Source organism: Wyeomyia smithii, chromosome 2, assembly GCF_029784165.1.
Source record: "Wyeomyia smithii strain HCP4-BCI-WySm-NY-G18 chromosome 2, ASM2978416v1, whole genome shotgun sequence".
NCBI classification, from domain to species: domain Eukaryota; kingdom Metazoa; phylum Arthropoda; class Insecta; order Diptera; family Culicidae; genus Wyeomyia; species Wyeomyia smithii.
In genome coordinates, this window is record NC_073695.1 from 199,656,761 (window position 1) to 199,674,447 (window position 17,687).

Genomic DNA, 17,687 nt, shown 5'->3' on the forward strand with positions numbered 1-17,687 from the left:
TCTTTTTTTGTTTTTTCTTCTATCGTTTATTTTCTTTTACTTAGTTTTTCCTTTTACTCATTGTTTTTTAACTCGTTTTTACCTTCACTCGTTGTTTTCTTCTCTCGTGTTTTCTTCTGATTGTTTTTCTTTCAATTGCTTTTATCACTCGTTATTTCTTATATGTACACGATTTTAATGCTACTCGTATTTTCTTATAATTGCTTCTTTAGCGTTTTTTCTCTACTCGATTTTTCTTTCGCTCGTTTTGTCTTTTATTGGTTTTTACTTTTGCTCGTTTTTTCTTTTACTGGTTTTTCACTCGTTTTTCACTTCTATTCGTTTTTTAATTTTATTCGTTTTTTCTTCTAATCGTTTATTCTTTCACTCGTTTTTCTTCTAATCGTTTTTTCTCTAACTTTATTTTCTATTATTTTATTAAGGTGGCTTTCAGCCAGGCTGGTTCGCCACCATATTTTTTTTCTCTTACTCGTTTTTTTTACTTGTTTTTTCTTTTACCCGTTTTGTCTTTTATTCGTTTTTCCTTCTACACGTTTTTTCTTTTACTCGTTCTGTCTTTTACTCGTATTATCTTCTAATTGTTTTTTTTACTCGGTTTTTGTTCTACTTTTCTTTTCTTTTTACTCGTTTTGTCTTCTTCTTGTTTTTTACTCTTTATTTGTGTTACTCGTTTTTACTTCTACTCGTTTTTTTACTCATCTTTTCTATTACTTATTTTTGCTTTTACTCGTTTTGACTACTACTCCTTTTTTCTTCTACTCCTTTTTTCTTCTACTCGTTTTTTTCTTTTACTTCTTTTTCTCGTTTTTCTCGGTTTTTTACTGTTTTTTTAATCTAGTTTTTGCTTTTACTCGTTTCTTACACATATTTACTCTTACTTGTATTTTCTTCTAATCGTATTTTCTTTTATTCGTTTTTTTTACTTCTTCTTGGTTTTTACTAGTTTATTCTTTCACTCGTTTTTTTACTTGTTTTATCTTCTACACGTTTTTTCTTTAACTCGTTCTTTCTTTTACTCGTATTTTCTTCTAATCGTTTTTTTTCTCGGTTTCTTTGCTACTCGTTTTTTCTTTTACTCGATTTATCTTCTTCTCGTTTTTTTCTTGTATTTTGTGTTACTCGTTTTTACTTCTACTGTTCTTTTTTCACTCGTTTCTACTTTTACTCGTCTTTTCTTTTACTCATTTTTCTTTTACTCGTTTTATTTCTACTCCTTTTTTTTACTCATCTTTTCTATTGCTCGTTTTTACTTTTGCTCGTTTATCTTTTACTCGTTTGTCTTTTAATCGTTTTTTCTTTCACTCGTTATTTTTCTTTTACTCGTTTCTACTTTTACTCGTTTTTTTTACATGTTTTATTTCTACTCCTTTTTTCTTTTACTCGAATTTCTATTACTCGTTTTTCTTTTGCTCGTTTATCTTTTACTCGTCTTTTCTTTAACTCGCTTTTTCTTTCACTCGTTATTTTTCTTTTACTCGTTTTTTCCTTCATTCGTTTTTACTTCTACTCGTTTTCTCTTTTACTCGTGTTTTCTTAACACGTATTTTCTTCTAAACGTTTTTTCTTTCACTCGTTTATTCTTACTACTCGTTTTTTCTTTTACTCGTTTCTTTTCATCTACTCGCTTTTTATTTTTTTCCTTTATTATATTCATTACATTTTGTGTTAACTTCTTTTCTTTTTTTCTTTTCTCTCTCTTTTTTTTCTCTTACTTATTTGTTTTCTATTTTTTCCTTTTTATCTCTAACTTTTTTTCTTTTATAATAGTCAGTGAATTGCCAACAGTGAATTTTTCACTCTTTTACTACTTGACTCTTTTACTCTCGCTTTCTACTTTGCCTCTCTTTATTATTTACTCTTATATTTGTTACTCTTATGCACTTCTGCTTTTATACTCTTGTACTTTTATACTCTCTTACTTTCTTTTGTTTAATCTTCTACTGCTTGCACGAATGTTTGAATGTTTGAACTTACTTGCACTTCTACCCCAGCGATTGGCTGTATTCTCCGAGGTGCATCCAAGCGGCCCTTTCACGCTTTATTTCAACGCTTCCACTGGTTCTGACAGCTTTTCTCGCGCCAATTACGCCTGTTATACCTACTAGCGGGGTCAATTCAGTTACTGAGCCAGTGCCGAGACATATTCTTCGGACAGATTTCACACCACTGGATGTGTACTTCTCCTTTCTTGCGTTTGCCGCCACCCACCGTTTGTTCAACTTCACGGAAAAAGCTATCGTTGTGGGTGACAGTACAGCTGCGTGCTTTTGCCGCGCCACTCATTGTTGATGCTGCAGCTGCAATCTGTGACCTTTGGCATTTATTGTTTTCTTTGGAGGGTGCGTCCTAACTGACTTCTGCATTCTGGAAAAAAATCAGAAAAAAAGAATTTTTTTTATGTTGACGGTATTGTAGAAATTTCCAGTTGCAACATTGTACATGAAATAAACAAGTGTACGTGTTTTTTCCAGAACCTAACAGATTGTTAGAGATAAGGCACAACTTTTATCATTGTCGAAAAAACTTTTTTGCTATGATGCTTATGATTGCTGATTTATCGCTCCATCGTATGGCAATATTTGGGTTTGTGTTTCTTCGTATGTTCTACTGGCAAGGAAGACCCCGCATTATATGTTAAACTTAGTCAACAACTTTAGTAGACTATATTATTTAGCGCGGCTAACTACCAGACACAAAGATTCAACTTTCTGTTGATGGTCAATTATGGAACTTCGCTACTGCCATCATTTGGAAACTTTTTGCCATTTTTCATTTCTTTGCTCTTGATAGCTGATTCGCTGATTGCGATGTCTTTATTGCAGTAGTATCTACTTTTCGTCACATGGGAAATCCATCAAAAGGAAGTTCAATTTCCATTTTGATCGAACATTTCGTTTTGCTCCGTAATGCCAAATCTTTCAGATCCGATTCCCGCCAACAAATGTTTGTACTCTAGAGTGTTTCGGTTTTCCGGGTGGAAAAAATATCGGTACGTAAAGGGAACCAAGCTGTTGTGATATCCCACGCGAAAAATTCCAACAATTTCCTCCACTCGTTTCCGGCCATTTAGCGTGGGTTAAATCACTTATCCGCAATGGTGAGCCGCAATTGTGGCTTCTATTCAACAAGTGCGCCCGACTGATAACACTGAGGAAAAGTTACGATATCTATTTTGGAATATCCGCTCCCATTTTCCGGTCAACGTCATTTATGTCGGCCGGTGGCAAACAAACTTTTACATAAAAATCACAGGAAGGTTGTGTGCAAAGCCACGACCGCAAGGTTGAAGTAGAATACTTTTACAAGAAAGATAACCCGGCTGCTTGCGTGTCAGTCATTTTTCCTAGTAAATAAATGTGGACCGCTCATTGGCAGTATTGAAAATTCTGTGCAAACGAAGTTGAAGTACTACTCAATTTCAGTTTGCACATATAAATACGACAAACTCTTTGCGGCGCGAACAAGTTTCAACAGTCAGAGTATATGTACATGTGAATTCAAATTAAGATAATTAACTTTTGGTTAAAGCTCAGAACAAGAAAATATTAAATCTTCAATTCATTTGTTTGGTTGTCCTAAAAAGGACAGTTTGTTGTTGAATTTAAAATCGGATATGACGCTGATTGCATCTCTGTGTTACGCCGATAGCGGGAGTTATGGTGAACTCGCGTATGACGAAGGAATCGTATTACCTGTTTTTTTGAATGGGAAAAAGAGGAATATTGTAAAATTTTGTAAACATTTAACTCAAACAATATTACCAAATCGTAGTCAGGCACTCTGATAACAAAGTTGAAGGCTGTTTTCACACTGAAAATCAGACAGCTAGCAGAAGTTTTGATTGCCAAAATCCAGAATGCTTGTGTAGTTGCCAAAACAAGGCAGAGCTTCACTGGAGGAAGGCCGAAACCCTCAATCGGCAAAGATGCTCCGATAGCAGGTAAATAGTGGTTTCACATTCAGGAACGGCATCGTAGTTTCATGACTAGGCAGATTTTGATGTTCAAAATTGGATTTCCTGATGGCAATCTTCATGCTGCCCCAAAACTGGGGGAATAATGGCAGTCTGGCGACACACGCTGAGAAGAACCGCGCTGCTCCTGAGACGTGATGACCAACCACAGAGCAAATGATTTGTTCAATTTGAAGGCAACTACAGGCGCAACCCGCTGCTATGGTCTGTTACTGCTGAGTGCCGATATCTGCTGTTACTGCTGTCAACGTTGTGGACGGTCCATCCAGCTCACCTTCCGACTAATGAATGTAGCTAGTTTTCCCAGAAACACTCTTTTATAGCCGAAGGGTGCTACGTAATAGGCCACGCCTTTCAGTTCAGGTTTACCATTTCCTTATGTTCTTTAGACGAATTATTCCACAATTCGCATTTGATTTTTGTATTCAGCGAATAAACACCGATGGTGCTCTCACACACGCAACAGTTTTAACCCGTATCTTAATGCGGTTTGTAACATCAAGCGATTTCGTTTACTCGCTGTTGCGTGTTGCATCATGTTGCAACTTGGCAGCTGGGAGACGACGAAATTCTGTTTATGCTGATTGGTTGAATCGACTTCATACTAGCTCTGCATAGTCGAACTAATCGCTTTTGTGAATGCGCTCTAACAGGGCAGTTTATTATTCAATGTCGGTTATGCTGATCGCAGCCTTTGCGCTGCCCCTACCTTGAGGGGTTTACTAAATAAAGTAAAAATTAGACAACTACAACAGAATTTGATTGCATCCCGCACAGAATGTCTGCTTGTGTTGATGACAGAAAATTATTAACCTTCAATTATTTTTTTATTTGCCTTGAAAAAAGCATTTTGCGGTACAAAATCGGTTACTGATTACAACCTTTGAGCTGCCCTAACATTGGGGGAATTAAGATACACGGACAACATGCACTGTGGAAGCTATTTCACATTCAGTAAATTAGACGGGTGCGACAAATTTTAATTGCTAGGATGCAAACATTGAATGCTTGCTTGTGTTGACAAAAATTATTAACTTTCAATGACTTTTTTATTTGCCTTGAAAAAAGCATTTTGATTTCCAAATTTGGATATCCTGATGGCAATCTTCATGCTGCCCCAACACGGGGGAAATAATGGCTGACTGGCGACACACGCTGAGAAGAACCGCGCTGCTCCTGCGACGTGGCGACCAACCACAGGGCTAGTGCTGCTGTTGTCGCTGTCTAGAACTATTATGAGCGGCTCCGGCTGAAACAGGCTCTTATATAGGCCAAATAGCATGTTTTCAAATGCAAGGTATATGATCCTGTCGGCTGTGCTTGGGAAGCAATCATATAACGACCAATCAGAGGTCGAATTTTTCGTTCTGACAAGGCTTGACTATTTTCAATAGTACAATAGTGTGAATAATAAAATTACAATTATCTTTTTTTGGGAAGAATCTTAAAAGATTTTTCAATCTATTGCTGCAAGAACGAAGGAAATCCATCGAATACTAACCGATTTATTAGCATTTGAAATTGGACATATTTTTCACTTTTTTCGGTTTTAGATTTTCATTTCACATCCCTATGTAGGCGAACTTCCTGAGAGAAGTATTCTACTTCAAAAAACGCAGTTCTGCTGTAACCAGACGTACATGGCTAATCAAAATTGATTTCCGAAGAATCTGACGAAGCGTGCAGTTTGGCAATTTATATAATATTATCAACGTGCAGTTTGCACCAGATGCTATCGAACATACATGGTGATTCGACTGGCAAAAGCTATAGGCACTTCTCTTATGCGACAGTTGACAAATGGGAGAAACGTGGCCTTTATACGCGGGTAAGGTTGCGGTGTCTATTTTTGAAACTGAAGCTTTTCTCTGCTAGAGAACAGTGAAACCCTTTTGTGAATCACACATTCAACCATAGCATGAAATCAAGGAAGGGCTTTTATGGTTAGAGCCAATCGATCGATTCTGATATCACGATTCATGCACATATCACGCCTGTACGATTGCAATGGTAGATGAACATGTATTCATAAACGAACGGTTTTAATTCAAACATTTTAGCTGGAATGAATATCAATCCACAAGTGGGATATGATTCATCGGTAATTGGCCTTCGGTATGATATATATTCCAAATTGTTCAAATTGAGTTGCTACTGGATAGTTGTTCATTAATTTGATTAATTAGAAACATTGGAACTAAAAGAAATTGGTAAATTGAGATAATATGTTAAACAAAAAAGATCCAAATCCACAATCAATTCTGAAATCTCATGAGTTCTTCATTTGACGCACTTCGCAGATAGACTGACCCACAAATCGATACTATTATTAGACTACCCAAATAATTGGTCGCCAAAGCCAGCATGTTCGGTTCAACGGCGTCACAGAGTTCCATTACCACACAGGATTCTGTGGCGGTTATTTCCATATTACTGGTCACATTTCAATGAGCTTATAAAAGTTGGTTTCATCGCACCAAAATAAACTCTAACGACGAGTAACCAACGGAACAACTGGCAACATGCTAAAATATTTTCAACCACAAACAGCGAACTGTGTTGACGTTCGAGATAAAAGACAGTTGGAAGTGACTAAAGGGGTGTACGGAGAATAATAGAATAAACCAATAATGGTGATTTATTTCTTTTATCACACCAATCTATTTTTAAATTTATTCGAAGTTGTCGTGCTTCCTTCGTTAGATCCGTTGTGTCTATATCACGAATAAAAAAGATCTGTTTCTGTCTCTGTGCAATCATTAACTAACTTAATCATGTTACACCACGAACACGGAAAGCCTTCGGTTACAATTCTCGTTAAAAAGAAACTTTTTCTCGCACGCGATATATTTTTATCGAGGTATAAAAGCTATTTTTACTACTCCTTGTAGTCTGGAAATATCCACGTTTCGATAACAACTTAGGAAAGTAAATAGAAATTTATTCATTTTGTTTAAGTATCAGGTGATGATAATTACTCAACTTGTTGGAAAATGCATCCTGTTTGCAGTCTCGGATCTATGCTGTGCAGTTAGGTGAAATCCACCCATCGTGAGTGAAACCGTGAAGTGAGGATTACCATCTGCAGGCTTGAGAGTGGAAAACAAATCCCTACCTGTGTAAGTTTTATTATTTACCAACCACATCAAATAATACGGATATCTGCCTTCCTGAGAAACAGGTTGGGTTGCATTTCACTCTTTCAGTAGAAAATGTTAACTCAATCTTTTGATATCTCCTCAAATATTATTTCGATTTCCAGTGGCGCAGTCTGGCAGAGGTTCTAAAGAAGATTTGAGAAACAGCAATCAAACAGATTTAAAACTACTTGCAAGTTATCTTGTATCTACTTCAAAAGCAATTCGCTCTCTCTCTTTTTTGAAGAGTAGTTCTAAGCTCCGGTTATTCTATAACGCAACTTCAACAACTTAATAATATAATGTCAATATATTTTTATGTCCTTTTGGGTATCTTTCAGCAGTTGAACTAGCTCTAAAACATATGCGTAAAATTTTTTTTTGTGAATGTGGATATGCATAGAAAGAGAATTAAATATTCACAAAGCAAATCCATGCGGGTTAGGCTGTTCATAAAAAAATCGATGTTGAAAAAGTCAAGGTGCTCATCCCTTAATTGAAAAATAATGTTATTTATAGCATTCTTGTAGAACATTTCGACTTATATACGGTATAAGTTTTGGTCTATTTTTGTCACTTTTTGGAACATGAAATAGATCGTTCTATAACTCTTTGTACGCTACCAATAGGTGGGTGAAATGTCATATTTTAATGGAATACCTCATTTTTAGCTATTTCCATATAAGCATTTTGCAGGTGGTGGGGAATAAACAAAACAAAGATTTTTTATGACAATTCACAATTCATTTTTGTGGCTATTCTGAAGAAGAAATTGAACAGGTTTGTCGTTTTTGGCTTCAAGGAAACCGACCAGCAAAAGGGAAAATTCTGGAAGACCATAACCGTAGGTTAAACTACTTGGTTTGCAACCATCAGCCAAAAGGATAACAAATATGTTGGCTATTTTGTTAATCGCCTTTTTTTTTGTTAGGGAATTAGAATTACGTTGTCCATTGATGTGAACTTTTGTAATATATCCCAGTCAATTGCTATACGGGTCCCCTTGCAAAATACAATGACCGCTATTGTTGAGTGATCAGGTACCTGCACCGACACGCTCCCAGTCAGGTGAAATATGGTTTTTGAAGCCAATCACCTTCCCAGGATTCAAAGACCAAATCTCTTTGGGCTGTAAACAGCTACTGCCAAGAAACCTTGATATGCGTTCAAATAATGCACCACAACTGCACAGCAGATGTTCCGATGTCTCGCTTTCCATATTACAAAAGCGACAGATATCATCCTGAACCCGGCCAATGTTCTTTAAATGATATCTACTCGGACAGTGCCCCGTTACTAGGCCGACGTATGTACAAAGAGCTCTTTTGTTGAGCTCTAGGAGCTTTTTCGAATGATTCTCGTTTGGTGTGATAAATCTTTTAGATTGGGAACACTTTTTGACATCCAACCAATTGGTTATCACTTTTTGTTCCTCCCAGCGTTTCAGCTCCATTTTCACTGCACAGTTTGATATACCGCAGAAAGGTTCTGGGCCGATAAACTGTGAGTTATATCCTTGTTTTGCAAGTTCGTCTGCCTTTTCATTCCCACCAATGCCACAATGTCCTGGAACCCAATACAAATTTACTGAGTTTGTTTGACATAGCTGTCGCAATGTGAGAATACATTCCCAGACAATATTGGATGTACATTTATAAGCATCAAGTGCTTTCAGTGCTGCTTGACTGTCAGAGAAAATACAAATATTTGCATGTTTGTATTTCCTAGTCAGACACACATTCGCACATTCAAGGATTGCAAAAATCTCTGCTTGAAACACTGTTGGCCAGTGTCCCATTGCCACTGAAATATTAATTCCAGGGCCGAAGATTCCTGCACCAGTTTTTGGTACCTATTTTTGAGCCATCTGCCTTCTGCCAATCGCCTTAATTATAGTGGGACTAGAGGAGACCGTAATAGGCCAGAAAAATGTTCCTTGGAGACACTGAACTGGAAACGTTCAAAATGCAGGCTTGTTTGTTCAATATCTTCAAAACCGAACCCAAGTTTGAAGAACTGCAAGATTCTGAAAGATTGATGAGACGAAAATGGAAGATGAACATCTACGCGATCAAATATTTTTCGCTATCCTCCGAAGCCCTACTTGTAGCAGAAATTTTTCGATCATACCAATCCATCCTAAGAAATGTCACTGACGCTCGGGTCAAACCGTCAAATCCATAAAGTCTGGTGGATGTAAGATTTGGACCACTGCGACCATTATTTTGATCTTTTGTGGTAAAGTCTTGTGGATATAAAGTGTCTTGGCAAAGTAATCGTTTAATGTGCGTAGAAATTATCGAATTTCCGTTTGTTAAATATTGAGTGCTTTTTATTATAAAAAGTCTCATAAACTGATATCATGGGGTATTCAATTGTGGACAGTGTGACAAAAGTCAGCGGTCCAAAAGAACAAGATATACAACACCGGTGCGGAGAACGAAAAATTGGTCTATATTAGCTAGTTCTATTCAGGTTTCGCTGGTGTAAATCTAGTATAAAGTTGTTTCAAAAATAGACCACCGCTGAAGATGCCCTAAGGTATGCAAACTGGGTATAGATTTGCATCCAATTTAGGAACCACCCGCTGATTAATTGAAACTGCAAACCCCAAGTTTGTTACTACAATTTATCACCAGGCTTGCTGTTTTGATTTTGGCAGTGTTGCTGGATGATATTTTTCCGTTGTTTGGATTCATGGTTTCCGATTTTACCTGTTATTATCTTAAATATACAAGTGAATACTAAAAACGATGGGTAAATAAATGAGCCATGATCATCAATAACCGAGCCGAGAAATTTACCAGCAGAAAGAGTTATGCAAAATTTTGAAATAAGCATTAGATGTCAAGTATTTTCCGTGTGAATGGCATCACTACAGAAAATACAACAGGGATCACCGAGCTGGGAGATGAAAAAGAATAAGAAGCCAGATGTCATGCCTTGAGCCTGTATTACACTCTAGGACCAATGGTCAAATATTTGACCTTTTGACATAATGGTCAACTTTATTTGACATCATGACTGTTGTTTGCCCGTGTTTGCCACATTAAAAAAATGGAGACTTTTATCTGTTAAAAAGTTAAAAAAAAGTCTGTTAAAAAGTGACAAATATTTACGCTTGGTCAAAGAGTGTAACACAGCCTTTAGGGTCGCACTAGAGATATTTAGAAAGAGAGAGAGAGAGCTGACGATGAAAAAAACGCCAATTTGGCAACTGGGTTTTACATGTCAGAGGTGAAGCGCAATGTTGGCTAACTTTTTCATTCGACTCGTATAATCGGTGGTAACGATGGGAGTCCTGAGGAATAATAAAGTGCATCGCCAAAACCGTGAAGTTAAATTTTATGTTTATGTTTAATTTTCTACTTTACTTTTTAATAGCACCATACCGAATGTAATGGCCAGCTCAGTCCAGTGAGGTATACATACCCAACAAACCAGAAGTCGTATAAGGATGGTAATTCTAAGTCGCTCAAATATGCATGTTATGTTTGAAATTACATAAGATGTAAAATTAAATTTGTTATGAAAAATTTAAATCCTATAAATCGCAATATTAAGTTATATATGAAGCAGTTTAACGTGTCATATAAAATTGTAACATGCGTCAATCCTCAAAGTCGTACAGAATGCAATTTAAAATTTCAAATGAGGCCATTTAAGCTAGCATGCGAAGTAATACAAAATCGTAACCAATTTTTGCTTACGATGTACGTATATGGCCTCCAGATTTGTATACATAGGCGTATTTCATGCATCTTATATCTGCCACGGGCCACATTGAAAATATGCGTAATTTTCCCAATTCCAAAATGTAAGCACGTGTAAGCACAGCATCTGATAGTGTGTCTTAGAGCCCTACTTGTGTTTCTCAAGGATCTGTGTTAAAAGTTTGCGTTTTGGTAAAAAAAAAAGATATTTTGAAAAAAATTTTTTTTTTTCAATTTTTGGGTGGTTCATCAACGAAATTTTTCAATGTTATCAATAAAATCAATGTTATCATTAAATTCAAAATCTCTAATGGTCGCTTCTTTATTTTTTTCTATTTTATTCGAAAAATTGCTGTAAAATACAAGAAAAATATCTTTTCTGATACACTGGAAGAAAAACAACAATTATCGCAAAATTGAGAGCAGATGGAAGTTTAATTTTTGTTGTTTGAATTGAAATGCACTTCAACTTTGCAGAAGAATCCATATCTTTAGGATGTTTCTATCAAAAGTTGGATTCGTGCGCCATCTCTGCGGACAAATCGCGAAGCCATGAGAAGCGTTTTACTATTATGGGCATCTTTTCTGAAGACAGTATCCATCCATCTCGTTCCAATAACGAGAAATTTCCGTTTTTCGAAAACACATAACATTTGCCTCAGTTTCGTGGTTTATGGACAGCCTTGGCATTACCACACTACCAACTTTTTTCATATGACAAAATCATCAACCGTGGAAACCCTTAATTTAACACGAAAAAATGAATTTTGGCCGGCAATCTCAATTTTCCAACCATTGTGCATAGGTGAGCAAGAAAAAGACATTTTTGGACATTGTTTTGGACTTCTACGTCATCAATGTTGACAAAATAAGGTCCATTCAAACCTGAGACTCAAACCATTTTTGTGTCTTTCTATATTCCGTTGGACCCAGTCACCAAACTTGAATCTCATCCAGAATCAGATCGCAGAGAAGTCGATTTACACGAAAAATATCCAAAAACAAGCAAGAACTATGGGAAAGGATCCAAGGAGCCTGCTATGCGATCTTTGTCAGCACTTGACAAAAAATGCCGAAACTGCTTTTCGGCATGAGTGTTGAACTGGTCTCTTGTCAATTCATTTTTTGACGCATTATTTTAGTACTTAAATATACTAAAAGAGTATTTCATATGGATTGTGTTTTATTTTTAACTGTGGATATGTTCTAGTTCTATGAAAAAGACATTTAAAGGATTCTTGATGGATTGAAAAACGGAGTAATCAATAACTGACTTTTTCGGTAAATTGTTTTACTTTTCGGGTTTTTTTTTGCAATCACCAGTAGTGCTTTTTGTTTTTGTTTATCGGACTACTAAGCAAACCCATTGTAGTCTTCTGCTGCTCCGAGTGCTCGTGCTCCACAGCACGCAGGATCTGCGTTCAAAAATCACACGCTGCCCGCAAAATTTGAAAAAAAAAACTCTATTCAACTTTAAGTTTCGTAATCGGCCAAACCTTCTTCGACAGAGTACTTAACAGAGCCTGACGAAAACATTTTCAGTTGACACTGATCAGGTTATAGTGACGCTATGATCCGTCGCTTTCAATTGAAAAACATTTGCTTCATTTTCAAGCACTTTGTAAGTCAAATGTTTTTTTTTTATTCTCTCTTATTTTCCGTCGGTCTAGTTCCGTCACCGTAGTTGTGCTAATCCGTAGTCGCCCGGGGAGGCGACTCCACCCAGGACCCTAACTTACGACACGTTGATTAACGGCCGGCGCCAACGGCTTTACTTCCTCATGCGATGGAAGTGGATCACGCCATCCCACAACCATCGACACCTATGTCGGCGTTGGGATTCGAACTCAGGCGACGAGCGTGGTTGGCGGAGACGTTACCAACTACGCTGGGCCCCCGCCTAAGTCAAATGTTTTCATTTGACTTACAAAGTTTGACAATATGACTTTCTCGAAATCTCTTACTTTGATTATGACAGCAATTGAAATTGCTTCAATTGAAAGCAAAGATGAACAGAGACACTCTCATCTGACGATTCTCAATTAAAAATGATAATGAGCGCTGACGGAGACAGGGGGCTTCCATACAGTACTGTGATCAACAGCAAAAAAATCACTGTGATATTGATCGGAAATTGCGTTACGTATTTATTGCATTGCTGATACAATTGGATACTAAAGCTATGCCAGTTTTTAAATATCATTTGGAAAAACCACGTTTGCTGAGCAAAAAGTGATTTTTAAAAACTGTTTATCGTTTTTCTTCGCTTTTTAAAAGAAAAATAAAAAAAATGCTCGAAATGTCTCAAATGATATTTCGCCCATGTACGGTATATGGGAGAGCTGTCATTTAAGACATTTCGAGCAGTATTTTATTTTTCATTTAAAAATCGAAGGACAACGATAACCATTTTTTTAAAACCATGTTTTGTTCAGAAAATTGCACTCTTTCAGCTGATATATAATAATCAGAAAACCGTGTAAAACTTTAGGATCCAATAGCGTTTTGCGGTGTGTAGAAACTATCATCAAATGACATGATGCGGTACTAATTGGTAATGACACGCTGAGAAAAAGGAAAGTGTCATAGTGTGCGTCAGTATCTCTGTCAATTGAAACAGTCATCAGTTTCATTTGAAATGACGCAGTGAACACCAGACGGGAAAAAAAGATAAAATCTTTCCGGCAGCGAAAATGTTCATCGTGACTCGATGACAGAAGGCGAAAAGAATCAAATGAAAATAATACTGTTCGAATCGAAATGACAGCGTGAAATATTCAGTTTCGTGTTATGCTTCGAAAATGGAAGGACTTCTTCTTAATCGTAGGTAAACAACTTCCCGAATTTTCCACTATCTCCTGCTTTGATTGATCAACTTCTCAGGTGCTAAGGAAAGAAAAACTCTCATTGAGCTCTGATAAATGGTGGTGCTTAACGAGCGTTTTGGACATATTTTGGCTTAGATCTTTATCGTCAAAGCACTTCACGCAAGGATTTCAATTGAGGTAATCAATTGTTGTCTAGGCTAGATTTAAATATTCAGTTGAGAACCACAGGAAGGTAGGTTGAGTTTTACAGTAAGGTACGAGTGTGAAATGAAACCATGAAAAAAACACTCTGGTACAATTTAATTTTTATTTTCAATTTTTTTACCCTGCCAAACATACCGATTGTTTTTTTGCAATTACATTTGAGGCAAGAAACCATTGTTATATTGCGAAATATTTCCAATATTCAATATTACGAAGTGTATACCTTACCAATCAGACGAGAGCCGTGGTGGCTCGTGCTGTATCAAGAATTTGCCGAAACATTAAAATACTACGAACAATCAATGAATACGGACCGGAACAATTGGCAACGACCTAGGCGACGAAGTATATATCGTTGCATTTTTGGGCACCCTCTATTTACATCATAGCTCATTGACGTTATATTATCGTTAAAAGGTTGTCAATTGACAGATAAACGATAAATATAAAAATATATCTACCGATACCCAGAATCTATGTTTATAATAAGAGTCCCGCAAAGATGAAACCAAAGGAACCAAATCAGTGTTAAACGAGGGTACCAATCGAGCAATGTAAATAAACAAGGTGATGATGTTAGGAGTGGATGAAAAGTGTTGTAATTGAGCGTAATAAAGAATATGTGTTTTTCCGAAGTTTTACTTACACATTTCAATCCAACGTTAAACCTGTACACTGGTTCACTCAAATTTAACAAAACATTACCGGTGTAATCTTTCAAAACTGTGTACCTTGTGAAGAATTTCAAAAAATGATATTCGCTTATGCATGGTGAAAAACAGAACTGTATAGTTCTTGACAACAAACGGCACAAAAACTGTGTTGCCGAAACGATAGATTTTCTTTTCGCGCGACTCTATATATACATAGACTCTGCCGAAACCAAGTAACATTATCGAAATATTTTTCATGTAAATAAAGGTGCCTAGCCCCTAGCAATTACACGTAAATTAAATAATTGGGTTCTTCAGCTTGCAGAGTGATTTTTTCTGAGCAAAACGTGATTTAAATAACATCACTTTTTTTATTCTCGCTTATTTTCCGTCGGTCTAGCTCCGCCACTGTTGTGGCCAATCACCGACGCCCAGGGAGGCGACTCCACACCCAGGACCCTAACTCACGACCCGTTTATTAACGGACCGGCGCCAACGGCTTTACTTCCTCATGCGATGGAAGGCGTGATCCCAGAGATTTTTCGCCTCAGAAAATCTCCCGATGTCGACTAGGATTGAATCTAGAACAGTTGGGTTGGTTGTGAGTGGATCACGCCACCTCACAACCATCGACATCTATGTCGGCGGTGGGATTCGAACCCAGGCGTCGAGCGTGGTTGGCGGAGACTTTACCAACCACACTAGGCCCCCGCTATAACATCATATTGTTGTACTTCGATTTTTAAACGAAGAATAGAAATCGCTCTAAATCTCTTGAACGGTCTCCACGGACGAACTGTCATTCAAGCAATTTCAATTTCAGTTTTTATTTGTAATTGAAAAACTGAAGGTTATGATGTATTTTTTCAGAAATCACGTTTTGCTCAGAAAACGCAGCCTTTCCAAATGATATATAAAAACTAGCATAGCTAAAGAGCAAAGCCTTGGTGCTACATTCCGTATCGGAACTCGACCTTCTGTTTGTTATACACAGACTTCGCAACCAACTATTAAATGTACAGGACAATTGCGGGGCTAGCGCTACGATCCTACTGACACTAACAGTCTCTCCCGAGCCGAGACTCGAACCTACGACGACTGGCTTGTTAGGCAAGCATCGTACCTCGAGACCAGCTGGAAGAGTCAAGCATAGCTAAACAACCCAATTATTCGCACAAATTTCAACACTGATTTACAGTTCCGTTTATCACGAAAGGAAAATATCACCATGAGGCTGAAATATTGGAGTCAAAATTTGAGAAAAATGACGTTGATATTGTGCAATAGCACGGATCGCTAATCTCCGTGATTTTCGGGTGACTTGTACTGTTGTTTAGGGATGTACTGTATTGTAGTGCAGAAAAAGGCCTGTAGTTTCCACGAGAAGTGAAGAAGAGAAGAATCACTCAGAAAAGCATTAAAATGCAGTGTTGTCTTGTGACAGATAGCTAAATTGTCGAAACAATATACAGAGATATGTACAATAGGGTGGCAATGCAATGTATGGAAAAAATGAATTTAAAGAACCGACCATGTACATTTTGTTTGTTTTTTTTTTTTTCGCTCAAAACATTAAGGTTTTTTTTGCCCAAAACAATAATCAGACATGATTAAGGGGTGCCTCGAAGCACTTATAATTTCAGTGTTTACCTCGAGGGTGTACCTCGAAAATAAACATTCCTAACTGATAATTATGTTTAAGATGCTTAATAAACATTAAAATGATTTACATGTGGTTTGGTGAATCATTTTAATTTTTATTAGGCATTTTTAACTAGATTTTTTATTAAGGATGTCCATTTTCGAGGGTCAAAACAATAAAACTTTGAAAACTTTGAAGCATCCCTAAATTATGTCCGATTGAGATGAAATTTTACACAAATAATTTTTTTGAGTCAATGAACAAAATGTACATGGCCGGTGACATGACAATTTTCGCTCTCACCCTAATGTACAAGCTATAGTTTTAACCTTCACCCTTTTTCTCCAAGAGTAGGTTAAACCTTCACATCCTTTCGGAAATTTAAATGAAGAACTAGGAGAGTGGAATCTATAGATAATTTATAATACAATATCGTCAAGCTGCAGCCAGAACATTCCGATGTGGTACTTCGTGCAGCTGAAGGAATAACGCAGCTAGAATCCATCCCTTCTGGTTGTCACCATTCCAAATTCAGTACCTTTCTTCCATTTGTTTAGTTTTTATATTTTCATTTGATCAATGCGGTTGCCTCAATTTATTTTTTCTATCTCAGCAATGTTTAAATTGGAACAAATTCAATTTGTCATCATCAAATCCTAAATCCCACTACCGGAAACTTTCCAAAACCTCAACGTTATGTTTCTTCCGAGATTCAATTATTTCGTACATCACTCACCCCTTCCCACCACCATACGTAGTAGAACGAATACAATTGCACTGTTGCACTGTTTCTTCGTCAGCAGATAGTTACTGCTACGCTTTAGGACATAGACTAAGCTTCTGGTAGCTGCCTTTCAACCCCCGACGCCAACGACAATGCAATAGATGCAATTTTTCGGGTCGCTTGCAATCAGTTTGAATTTTGCAATGGAAATCCCCATGCAGCGTGCATTACAATGATTATAAACCAACTAACTTACAACTAACCTCTAGCCCACGGTACAATCTTTGACTTTTGCGGTAGAATGACGGTATCTTTTTGGCCAACCGGTGGGTGAGGAGATAAACTTACAAAGTGTCCACCCGGACGTATTGGATGCCAAGGACAGAAAGCTTCTATCCTCTTGCGACATCTTGGTGGATTTCATAGCTTTTCCTACAAACTGCTGCTACTCGTTTATTGGATTTTTTCCCTGTGGTGATATGACGTTTAACGAGAAAATGCTTGGGTGGAATGAGAAGCATGGAACGAACGCATCGTACGGTGCACACCGGACGCACGTAAGAACCAGAAATATTTTAAAACCGTGTTTGAGCTGTGCTGAATTTATCGTAAGCTATAGAAAAACGATTTCCTTTAAATGCGAGATACCTGCGAAATTCCGAAAGTTGTTCTGGACAGCGGTTCGAGAGTAAACGTCCATCACTGTTTCCCCATCGTTAAAATGAATTATCAATAATTTGGATCGTAATCTGAAAATGATATCTTTAACCCTCCGCGTCTAATTTAACCTCCGCTACGTGAAACTTCATATCT

The 17,687-nt window shown here is 37.1% G+C and overlaps 1 protein-coding gene across 3 annotated transcripts in view; it reads right to left on the reverse strand.

Moving 5' to 3' along the window:
- LOC129721147 (orexin receptor type 2-like) overlaps positions 1-17,687 on the reverse strand; it is a 372,491-nt gene that overhangs the window by 210,458 nt on the left and 144,346 nt on the right. For all 3 annotated transcript variants that reach the window (XM_055673351.1, XM_055673352.1, XM_055673350.1), the window contains exon 3: positions 1,975-2,364. The gene's annotated coding sequence lies outside the window, so the exon portion shown is untranslated. The remainder of the gene's footprint in view (positions 1-1,974; positions 2,365-17,687) is intronic.